At 39.4% G+C, this 12367-nt stretch overlaps 2 protein-coding genes across 2 annotated transcripts in view; one reads left to right on the top strand and one right to left on the bottom strand.

Moving 5' to 3' along the window:
• Positions 1-8137, bottom strand: part of C1H14orf28 (chromosome 1 C14orf28 homolog) — a 40490-nt gene extending 32353 nt beyond the window's left edge. Inside the window, exon 1 of the mRNA XM_053697847.1 lies at positions 7974-8137. The gene's annotated coding sequence lies outside the window, so the exon portion shown is untranslated. The remainder of the gene's footprint in view (positions 1-7973) is intronic.
• A 63-nt stretch (positions 8138-8200) lies between these two features.
• Positions 8201-12367, top strand: part of PRPF39 (pre-mRNA processing factor 39) — a 139311-nt gene continuing 135144 nt past the window's right edge. Inside the window, 1 exon segment of the mRNA XM_053697846.1 lies at positions 8201-8261. The gene's annotated coding sequence lies outside the window, so the exon portion shown is untranslated.

The raw sequence follows: 12367 nt of genomic DNA, 5'->3' as shown, positions 1-12367 counted from the left end.
ATCATGAAAAAAATTAATTTATCAGGTAACCATAAATTTTGTTTTCTTTCATCAGATGGTGAGAGTCCACAAGTCATCACGTGTAGTAATCAATACCCAAGCCACCTAGTCCACTAGACCACTGTCAAACAGTGAAGGCTAGACATTACTATTCACGCAAGATTTCCAAAGACAGTCTCAGAAGAAGCCATACCTTTATGCAGTCTTGAGAACTGGGGCAGACTCTTTGGACTTTTTTTGGCTCAAGAACAGTTAGACTTCCAGGATGATTTCATATCTCTGAGCAGAGAGATCCTAGCATTGATGCAAATAATTTCCACTGTTGCATCACAAATAAAGGAATTTGTTGTTCTCAGGAGACTAAAATAATATTGGTTTACCATAAGAGGTGGTAAACATTATTAAAAGGATATGGAGTCCCATAAAATTTGGTAATTGAGTTTAGAATAGGGAATGTTGTTCATCAAGTATTTAACCCTTTCATGACAGGGTTAATTTGTCTACATTGGAACAACATTTAACCCCTTAATGACACGTCGTACAGGGTACGTCTTACACAAACTGGTCGTTAAAGAAGCTGGAAGTGATCCTGATCGCTTCCAGCCGCTTTCAAGGTATTGTCCTGATGCCTCGATATTGAGGCATCACTGCAATACTTTTTTCGGCTCACCAATGCAGAGAGGGCCAGCGCTGGTGCCGATTGTTGGTGGGTGGGAGCAGCTGCAGGGTGGGCGGCCCATCGCTGGACTAGTTCCGGGAAGGTGGGCGGGAGCGCGCGCGAGGGGGGGGGGCGTGCACGACCGATCGATCAATGGGAGAGGGTGGAGGGAGAATGTTGGGGGGAAATTTTGTTTGGAATGGGATCTGGAGGGGGAAAGGATATTGAGGGGGGCAGCTACACTATGGAAAATGGGGGGGGGGGGAGCAAATTTGTTAAGAAATTGGGTACTGGCAGGCAGCTGCCAGTACCTAAAATGGCCACAAATAGGAAGAGGAGGGAGGTTAAGGTTAAGGCATTTAGCAGCCTTCTAATTACCAAAAAGCAACGCCAAAGCCATATATGTCTGCTATTTCTTAAGAAAGGGGATCCCAGAGAAGCATTTACAACCATTTGTGCCACAATTGCACAAGCTGTTTGTGAAAAAGTTAGTGATTTTTTTTTTATTATTATTATTATTATTAGGGGTTAATACTTTTAGTTAGGTGTCGGCGATGTTAGGGAGGGCAGATTAGGGGTTAATACTATTTATTAGAGGGTTTTTGAGGCGGGAGTGAGGCAGTTTAGGGGTTAATACATTTATTATAGTAGCGGTGAGGTCCGGTCGGCAGATTAGGGGTTAATAATTGTAGGTAGGTGGCGGCGTTACGGGCAGCAGATTAGGGGTACATAGGGATAACGTAGGTTGCGGCGGTGTACGGAGCGGCAGATTAGGGGTTAAAAATAATATGCAGGGGTCAGCGATAGCGGGAGTGGCAGATTAGGGGTTAATAAGTGTAAGGCTAGGGGTGTTTAGACTCGGGGTACATGTTAGGGTGTTAGGTGCAGACATAGGAAACAATGGGGCTACGTTAGGAGCTGAACGCTGCTTTTTTGCAGGCGTTAGGTGTTTTTTTTCAGCTCAAACTGCCCCATTGTTTCCTATGGGGGAATCGTGCACAAGCACATTTTTGAAGCTGGCCGCATCCGTAAGCAACGCTGGTATTGGGAGTTGCAGTGGCGGTAAATATGCCTGTACGCTCCCTTTTTGGAGCCTAACGCAGCCCTTCTGAGAACTCTCAATAACAGCGTTGTTTAAAAGGTGCGGGGGGGAAAAAGCACGCGTAGCTAACGCACCCCTTTGGCCGCAGAACTCTAAATCTAGCCGTTGGTATATTGTTCTCCTACATACCAACATTAGAAGAATATATAAAAACATACCAAGCTAACACTACCTATACTGAAAATAATTCTTAGAAAATGTATCACCTCACTAAGGGTAACCTGCACAATAATACCAATTCCTATAATGTGATAATTCTCAGTACAAAGGGACTATATCAATTCCCAATATATAACTTATAAGAATTGTCATTAAAGGGACATTAAATCTATATTTTTTTCTATCATTTTTTCTATTATCCTTTAAATTTCACTCTCAAATCAGCCTTACATATGGTTAAGAATGTGATAACTTAATTCCTTTATAAATTGCAAAGCAAAACATAGCTATATTGCTTAGCACAGTATTTCATCTTAGAACTATGTTCAATCAACTACTCCAAGCAATAAAAAGCCCAATCTCATTGACAGGTGCATGCTTGAAAAAGGCTGCTGTGTCAGCTGAAACGCGTTGCAATACACCTGTCAAAGACCGTTACTTGGATATACAGTTCTACCAGTGCTATTTTTGAGCACTTCAGCTTGCCTCATCACGTGAGCGCGGTAAGACTGCAATCATCAGCTTACGCTGCAAACACCACTCTGGGTTCCATCACAGTAATTAAACCTTTACAAATCCCAGCAGGAAACCAACATCGGATAACTTTGCTTAAAGTTTCTTCAGGCACTTGGATTCAAACCTGTGCCACATCTTCACAAAGCACGGACACGGAGCTACGCATTGGGTTTGATAAAAACCAGCTGCAAGTATTATACATACTAAAAACACTAACTGAAAGTTCAATACTAACAGTGTCAGGCAATCCACTCCTTTCAGGCTGTTATATTATACAATTTAAAGCTGTAAGGTTCATTGTTTTACCGACATTGGTAAAACTTGTACTAAGATTACAGAACGATATTCTTACAAAGTGTACTGGAATAGGATATGTAACTATCATCCGTTTTGCCTAATATAAAACAAAAGCAGTATAAGTTTTGAAAAGAAATGTTCTTTATCATTGTATTTAGCCTGATTCAACTTTATTTGGTTGGCCAACCTACATTTATATGGTTTTAAAAAAATTGCTATTCATTTATATTTGATTTATTTTCATAGTTTTATGGTGCCAAAATACATTTTATTTTTCTTACAAATATTTGACCACACTCCTTTGTCTCATATTGGCATTAATAGATCCCACCTACCACTCTTTTACATTATCCAAAATCGGATGTGTATAGTTCTATTTACACAGTGCAATTTATATTAGGTCCATTTATTACTAGACCTATTTATTTATATAAAAACAGGTTTTTTTCACTTTACACTGTTTTCCTTTTTTCATCGATATAATATTTTTATATCTTCTTCCACATATAGTGAGAAATCAAAAAATATATTATCGTTCTTAGCATATTTTAGTTTTTTTTAATATAGCACAGAGCTCCTTACACATAATCTTATCTCCATTAGTTTGTAATAGCTTCCTCAGCGCTCGTTACCTGCTCCCACTTTCCTTTATCTCTTTTTCCACAGGTCCATGTGAGGGAGAAGACCTCTCAAACCTAGTGAGCTGCCTTGCTGATTTATGAGGGAAGTGCCGACTTAATTTTTTTCTAGGAAACACAGGAAAAATTGGGCACTTTATTCACTAAATACTGGGACACACAAATCTCTCCTATATGCTTGGGGGAACATATAAAGAAGACAGTATCGTTATGGCAGGCACTGGGGCTGAGGAGGTTAAATAAGAATCATTTTTAATGTGGTGTTCACTTCTCCCGGCAGCTTGACTTTAAGATATGCCGACCGGGAGGTAATTTTTTTTTTCGACGCCCACAATGGGCGGGGCTAACTGAGGCAGCAATTTGCTGTTGCGCACTGTTTTCGCCTTCACTTCCTGTGACCGGAGGGGTGACATAGGTTGTGTCAGATAGTCTCAGTCAGGGAAGCACATAATAAAGGCTTAATTCTGCGTTATTAGACCAGACAGCTTTTCATTGTGCTGCAAGTCGAGTTCCAGATCTTCTACTGGGAATACTATCCGGTGTCAGCAGGGTAGGTAGGCACCTCAGCAAAGCTAAGCTGAGGTGTAGAGGTTGTCAGTAGTGCTTGTGTAACACTATTTCCTTACTGCAAAAAATAAAAAGTTACGTTTGAAAATTTAAAGAGACAGTAACTTTGTTTTAATTTTTATCTAAAATTTAATGTTGTTTTTATTGATAATTGTTCCATTGTGAGTCAGAATGGACCAAGAGGCCCTGCAAAATCTTACTTGTTCTTTATGTTTTGATGCTAATGTGGAACCACCTATCCCTTTCTGTTCCTCGTGTATTGAGAGAACTTTAAATCACAGGGATAGACTTTTTTCTGAGCCAACATTGTCTAAGGCGGATGCTGTTCAGGAGTCTAGTGACAATGTTCAATATATGCCGCAACTTTCTCCTCAAGTGTCCCAAATTTTATCCCCCACACATGCAGTAGTGCCCTGCGTTTCCTCTCAAACTCCGCCTGGAGTTACATTGCTAGTATCATGTCCTCTGCGGTATCTGATGCGTTGTCTGCTTTTCCCATGCTGCAGGGAAAGCGCAAGAGGAAAAGTAAACAATCAGTAAGTGAGGTTACGGACACAGTTGTTGCTATTTCAAATGCCCCCTCTCAGAAACCTGAGGAGGAGGAGGATACTTCAGTAGCATCTGAGGGTGAAATCTCAGACTCAGACAGTGTAATTCCTCATGCTGATACTGAAGTTGTATCCTTCAGGTTTAAGCTAGAACACCTCCGTCTGTTACTCAAGGAGGTTTTAGCTACACTGGACAAAAAGAGACACCACGGTCGTTGTCAATCCTAAAAAATACAGTAAGCTAAACAAATATTTTGATGTACCTTCCATGGTGGAATTTTTTCCTGTATCAGATCGAGCTACAGAGATTATTGCTAAGGAATGGGAGAGACCGGGTATCCCTTTTTCGCCATCCCCTATATTTAAAAAGAGGTTTCCTATAGCAGATTCCATCAAGGAGTCTTGGCCGATGGTACCCAAGGTGGAAGGGGCAATTTTCACGCTAGCCAAGAAAACTACTATTCCCATAGAGGATAGTTGTTCTTTTAAGGATCATATGGATAAGAAGTTAGAGGGGTTACTCAAGAAAATGTATGTACACCAGGGTTTACAATGGCAACCCGCGGTTTGTATTGCTACTGTCACTAGCGCGGCAGCATACTGGTTTGATGCATTGTCTGATTCTATTCGGACAGACACTCCCCTTGATGAAATCCAGGATAGGATAAAGGCCCTTAAGTTGGCCAACTCCTTTATCACGGATGCTTCCCTTAAAAGGGACACTGTACCCAAATTTTTTCTTTTGTAATTCAGAAAGAGCATGCAATTTTAAGCAACTTTCTAATTTACTCCTGTTATCAATTTTTCTTCGTTCTCTTGCTATCGTTATTTGAAAAAGGCATCTAAGCTTTTTTTTGGTTTCAGTACTCTGGACAGCACTTTTTTATTGGTGGATGAATTTATCCACCAATCAGCAAGGACAACCCAGGTTGTTCACCAAAAATGGGCCGGCATCTAAACTTACATTCTTGCATTTCAAATAAAGATACCAAGAGAATGAAGAAAATTTGATGATAGGAGTAAATTAGAAAGTTGCTTAAAATTTCATGCTCAATCTGAATCACGAAAGAAAAATGTTGGGTACAGTGTCCCTTTAAGGTTATTAAGGTGGGAGCTAAGATTTATAGTTTTGCTGTTCTGGCCCGCAGAGCTTTATGGTTAAAATCTTGGTCTGCGGATGTGTCATCTAAGTCTAAACTTTTGGCGATTCCTTACAAGGCAAAGACCTTGTTTGGACCGGGTTTGACGGAAATAATTTTACATTACGGAAGGAAAGGGCCATTTCCTCCCTCAGGATAAGAGAAATAAACAAAAGGGACGTCAGAGTAATTTTTGTTCCTTTCGAAATTTCAAGGGAAATCCTTCCACTCCCTCTTCCAAGCAGGAGCAGTCCAAGCCTTCCTGGAGGCCCAATCAGTCTTGGAACAAGGGAAAACAATCCAAGAAGCGTGCTATTGAATAAAAAAACAGCATGAAGGGCCTGTCCCCGATCCGGGACTGGATCTTGTGGGGGGGCAGACTTTCCTTATTCTCTCAGGCTTGGGTTCAAGATGGTCAGGATCAGGCCTGTGTTAAAGCCAGTTACTCCTACCTGGAGTCTTAATTTAGTGCTTAAAGGGACACTGAACTCTATTTTTTTCTTTTGTGATTCAGATAGAACATGCAATTTTAAGCAACTTTCTAATTTAGTCCTATTATCAATTTTTCTTGGTTCTCTTGCTATCTGTATTTGAAAAAGAAGGCATCTAAGCTTTTTTTAGGTTCAGAACTCTGGACGCACTTTTTTTTGGTGGATGAATTTACCCACCAATCAGCAAGGACAACCCAGGTTGTAAACCAAAAATGGGCCAGCATCTAAACTTACATTCTTGCATTTCAAATAAAGATAACAAGAGAAAAAAGAAAATTTGATAATAGGAGTAAATTGGAAAGTTGCTTAAAACTTCATGCTCTATCTGAATAACAAAATAACATTTTTGGGTTCAGTGTCCCTTTAAGGTTCTTCAAGGGGCTCCGTTTGAGCCTATGCATTCATTAGATATTAAGTTGTTATCTTGGAAAGATTTGTTTCTTGTTGCGATCTCCTGAGAGAGTTAAGGCTCATTCTACGAGGGCCGTTTCCTCTTCCTGGGCATTCAAAAATTAAGCTTCTGTGGAACAGATTTGCAAGACTGCAATTTGGTGCTCTCCTCACACTTTTTCAAAATTTTATAAATTTGACACTTTTGCCTCGGCTGAGTCCTCTTTTGGGAGAAAGGTTCTTCAAGCAGCGGTGCCTTCCGTTTAGGTTCCCTGTCTTGTCCCTCCCTTATCATCTGTTTACTCTAGCTTGGGTATTGATTCCCAATAGTAATTAGATGATCTGTGGACTCATCGTGTCATTAGAAAAAACAAACAAAATTTAGGCTTACCTGATAAATTTCTTTCTTTCTTGACACGATGAGTCCACGGCCCGCCCTGTTCTTTAGACAGGTTGTTGGTATTTTATAAACTTCAGACACCTCTGCACCTTGTTGCTTCCTCTCTCTCCTTTGCTTCGGTCGAATGACTGGGGTTGGAGGGAAGGGAGGTGATATTTAACAGCTTTGCTGTGGTGCTCTTTGCCACCTCCTCCCAATAGTAATTAGATGATCCGTGGACTCATCGTGCCAAGAAAGAAAGAAATTTATCAGGTAAGCATAAATTTTGTTTTTTCTAATTCTCAGACCAGGAAATGCACCCCGATATATTATCAAGGTTAACCCTGCTACACATCTCTACTTCAGCATACAATAACTGCAAAAGAATGTTCTTTATACAAAAAATTACCATGGCTAGTCTTGTAAATCACAGGCTCAAGACCAGATCAGCTCCTCCAAATAAGGCAAGTGATGGCTGGAATTTGAAAACTGAAAAACATTTGCAGCAAACAAGATATTTTAAATGGGTTTAGACTTGGATGATGTTATTGTATTGAAATAACAAGACGTTCGCTTTCCCTTTAATTTGGATCCTGCACTTCACTGTTACCTGAGCAGTCCAGGTGCCAACATGCTGGTGATAAACAGCATGTGTGTCTATGTCGTTGCAGCAGAGTAGTAATTCCAAACATGTTTCTATGCAAAATCCAAAGGCACCCAAGCACATTTCCATTTTAATCATTATGTCCATTTAACAGAAATATGAATAACACACTAGTATGTAACTCCAGCTGGATCAGTTACGGATCTTTGCAACTTTGTTTTGGGTGTGAACACACACGCTCCCCTATTGCCAAGTGTACAATTTGGTGCATAATACCAAGTACAACTAAAACCATAACACGGCGCTTCAAAAAAAAATAAAATTAAAATAAACACAACACATAGCAATAGATTCTTGAAGGCACCAGTGACAACTAAATCAGTAATCGAAGCATTTATGTAAATAAACGTCATGCAAAAGGGTGGAGCCTCAACTCCAAACCCTGCGAACATATATACTCGCAAATTCTAAATAACTAGACTTACCCGCTAACAGAGATGACCAATCGCAGACGAATAACGTTGGCCCCGCTGGGCTTCAGCACCTAGTTCCGGCATCTACCTAACCCGTGTTAATAGTCTGGTGGCACCTTCACCCACCGCCCCAATCTGGCACAAACAATGTGACGTCGGCTCACGGGTCGGCCACCTCCTCTTGTCTTGTCTTCATTCTTTACGTAAATTGCGCAAACGTCGCGAGAACAAAAGTCGTACTACGTGCAGATGGGGGCGGGGTTACGCTGCATGGTCCGTTTTTGCCATATTTTACTTCAGGTGTGTGGCTCAATTTTTGTGTTGTTGGAACTGAGGCTTTGTGGATGTGAGTATAGGGGTTACCTTTGGAGCAGACGGGATGGGAGTTTGGGGAGAAGTGGTACTATCGTTGTGAATTTTGGCGGGCGGCTCTTTGAGGACGAAAGATGGCTATCGTCTGTATTGGGTAGTATGCGGCCTCATATCGAACTCACGAAAAATATGCCTCATGCCTCATGTATGTTGTGTGTAGCTAGTATAATAAGGTCGTCGTTTGCGCGAAGATGTTGTTTGTGTTTTTATCTTTCTGACAGTAGGAAGACCGCAAGCAAATAAAAGCGTGCACATAAGGACTTGTGTGTAAGATGGTTTCCACTAACCTATATTGCCTAACAATCGCTGCCTTTTTGAGGCGTTATGATGAGATATATAACAATGTTAGAACCTCAGATTGGCTTCTAGTACTTAAAGGGACTTTGAGATGGTAATATAAAATGATAAATTGTATATAATAAAACAACTGCAATATACTTTTATTATTTTTTGTCCTCTTTGCCTGTAATTCCATTCTGAAATTTGTGAGCTTTTCAGCTCATCTTAGAAATGGAAGTGCAGAACTCTGTTAAATCCAGCACAACCATTGGCTGCACACTCTAGTGACCTATTTATAACGGTCCCTAATTGGCCACAGCAGAGAATGTAACACAAGTTACAACATGGCAGCTCCCAGTGTTTTATAGAAACTAACATTTTACACTTATTTTGTCACTTTCTAAACAACTAATGAAACTTTAAAAATACATCTACATGTTAGTCATGGACTACTCTTTTCTTTGAATGCATCATTTTATCTAGCATGTATTTAGTGTTTAATGTCCCTTTAATTGTATATATATCTCGTGCAGTTGCATAAGTAAAGAAATCCAGCTTATGAGTATACAGGTAAACTGAGTTGTACAGAAATACACCTACAATGGTATTGTATAGCAAAATCGAAATGCTCTAAATCGGTTCAACAAATGGCAAAGTCTTGCTTGGGAGTTGCGGAGTCCTTGGGACCACCCGTTATCTGCAGTTTCCGAATGGGACTTTTATTATGTATTTAATCCCTTTGTAGGGGTTAGACAGTCTGATAGGAGAACAAACAAAACAGTGAATATTAACCAAAGTATAGTAGTTGTGCTCAAGAAATTACACTTTTTGCACAGACACTACTGAAAATCGTCTAAACCTGATTGCTGTTATAGCCAGTACCAAGCTACTTATAGGGACACTGAACCCACATTTTCTTTCGTGATTCAGATAGAGCATTACATTTTGAGCAACTTTCTAATTTACTCATATTATCACATTTTCTTCATTCTCTTGGTATCTTTATTTGAACTGCAAGGATGTAAGTTTAGATGCCGGCCCATTTTTGGTGAGCGACCTGGGTTGTCCTTGCTGATTGGTGGATAAATTCATCCACCAATAAAAAAAAAAAAAAATGCTGTCCAGAGTCCAAACCAAGAAAAAAAGCTTAGATGCCTTTTTCAAATACAGATAGCAAGAGTACTAAGAACAATTGATAATAGGGGTAAATTAGAAAGTTGCTTAAAATTGCATGCTCTATCTGAATTACGAAAGAAAAAAATTGGGTTCAGTGTCCCTTTTAAAGGGATAGGTCAAAATTGAAATATACGTGGATGCATTTCTATTTGAAATAAAATCATTTTTTCCACAATGCTTTTAGAAAGTTATTACTGTTTTTCAGTGGTATACGCACATACTGTGAGAGCCCCAGCGTCAGTATTCAAACACCACACGTTCTTAGCAGTGGCTTGTAAGACACAAATTACTTCACAGGAGCAATGCATACCACTGCCAGCTCTCTGAGCAGGCATGATATTTGAATATTGGTGCACAGGCCCTCACAGGATATGTGCATATGCTGCTGAAACAGTAGTACAGTTTACTTGAAGCATTTTTGCTGATGGAAATATGTTGCAAAAGTGCTTCCATTTCAAATTGAAAGCACACATGCACATTTCATTTTTGACTATTCTACCCTTTTAACCCCTTCGCTACCGTGAATATCGGAGAAGAACTTTACAAAAATACGAAATATTTTTTAGGATTTCTTGCCATCACTCCATTTAAACAGAAATAGAGCCTTTTTTAATTTACTTGTAAAATAATAATAATAATAAAAATATATTTATATTTTCATATAGGTGACAAGAGAGCTGTTACGTATGGGATATAAATTCCTACCAGGAGGAGGCCGTTTCCAAAGCCTTTTAAAAACCCTCCCACCTCACTCATACCTTTGTTTACTTTGCCTCGGTTGGAGGTGGTTGAAGCATGATGGTGTGCTTGATTTCTTCAGTGAAAGGTGCTTCAGAGCATATTGAAGTCAAGTTCCCCTCCAAATACAGTGCTTGTCAGAGGAATGTATATGGAGTACTGCCACATGATAATGTTTTTCGCCTCATGGGAAATCCTTAATGGGCTCTCTGTAAATTTAGTCACAGGGACTCGTCCCCTGCCTCCCTTTACAGATCGACATTATACTTCCACCCCAATACCTCTGCTGATATGTTTTAGTACTGGTTTGGCCGTCTGCTACTAAGTGGACAAGTGTCTATTATTAACGGGACAGTTATTGTTTAAAAATATAGCTAATGCCTTTACTACCCATTCCCCAGCTATGCACAACCATTATTGTTATATTAAAGTGAATGGAAATTTTGATGCTAAAGTGCACGGTTTTTAAAAATTAGATTAAAAACAGGGGCATTTTAATTCATCAAAATTTACATTTCACTCCTGTTGTGAAAAAAACTTACCTTTTAAACTTGACAGTAGCTCCAGCTTCCTCCTGTCGTTGCAAGCCATTTCTTTTGTCAGAAATGATAGATATGTCATCCTCCAATCACGGGGGAATCCGTGTCTGATTCAATGCTGTCATTGGAGGAAGCCGGATTCCTCTTTTTAGACCCACGAAAAGGCTTTGCGACGGATGGAGGAAGCTGGAGCTGCTGTCAAGGTTAAAAGGTAAGGTTTTTTTTTTTTTTTTCCTTTCACAACAAGAGTGAAATGTTAATTTTGATTAAAGTGCCCCTATTTTTAATCAAATTTTTAAAAACCGGGCACTTTAGCATCAAAATTTACATTCACTTTAATATTCTATATAACATTTAAACCTCCGACTGTTTCTGAGCTGTTAAAGACAGCCTCTTATCACATGTTTTTTTTTAATTTTATTAGCTTTTCACAACAGGAGACTGCTAGTTCATGTGGGCCATATAGATAACATTTTGTTCACGCCCGTGAAGTTATGTTTCTTTTAAAACGATACAAATTCTATTGTAGACTGTCCCTTTAAAGTGAAGGTCAATTTTGATAAATTAGTGTCCTGTTTTTAATAATCCTATTAAAAACAAGGGCTATTTAATTCATCAAAATTGACATGTCACTCGTTTTCTTCAAAAACTTACCTTTTATTCCTGACAGCCGCTGCAGCGCTTCCTCTGCCAGTCGCAAGCCCTCTTCGCGGGTCCAAAATGACGAATCTGGCTTCCTCCAATCACGGCGTTGCCTCAGGCCATGATTGGAGGAAGCCGGATTCGTCATTTCTGACGTATGAAGAGGCTTCCGGCGGCCGGGGAATCGCTGGAACGGCTGTCAGGATTAAAAGGTACGTTTTTGAAGAAAACAAGTGAAATGTCAATTTTGATTGATTAAAGTGCCCTTGTTTTTAATAAGATTATTAAAAACCGGGCACTAATTAATCAAAATATATCTTGTATATTTTAGTTGAAATAATTTTTATTGCAGAACGTGTAGAAGAATATATCACATAACATACATTTCAAGTAGATCTCTCTCCCCTCCCCTCCTACATTTAGAGATCTCCATCTCCATATACATTTTCTTTGGATGTCCTTATAGTCTCTGCATATATAAGTATATTTTTCAACAAGAAAGAGGAATGAGCAGCATTGCAGAAAAAGATCTCTTATAGTCCAAACTTCCTCCTCCTTTCTCTGTAAGTTTTAACTATTTTCTCCCATGATGGTAAACAAGCAAACAAACAAAACAAAAACAAAAAAAAAACAAAACAAAACAATTTTTTGAACAATACA

This window comes from Bombina bombina, chromosome 1 (assembly GCF_027579735.1).
Source record: "Bombina bombina isolate aBomBom1 chromosome 1, aBomBom1.pri, whole genome shotgun sequence".
Taxonomy (NCBI): domain Eukaryota; kingdom Metazoa; phylum Chordata; class Amphibia; order Anura; family Bombinatoridae; genus Bombina; species Bombina bombina.
Note: the sequence above shows the minus strand (reverse complement) of the source record. Positions and strands in the feature narration are given on the sequence as shown.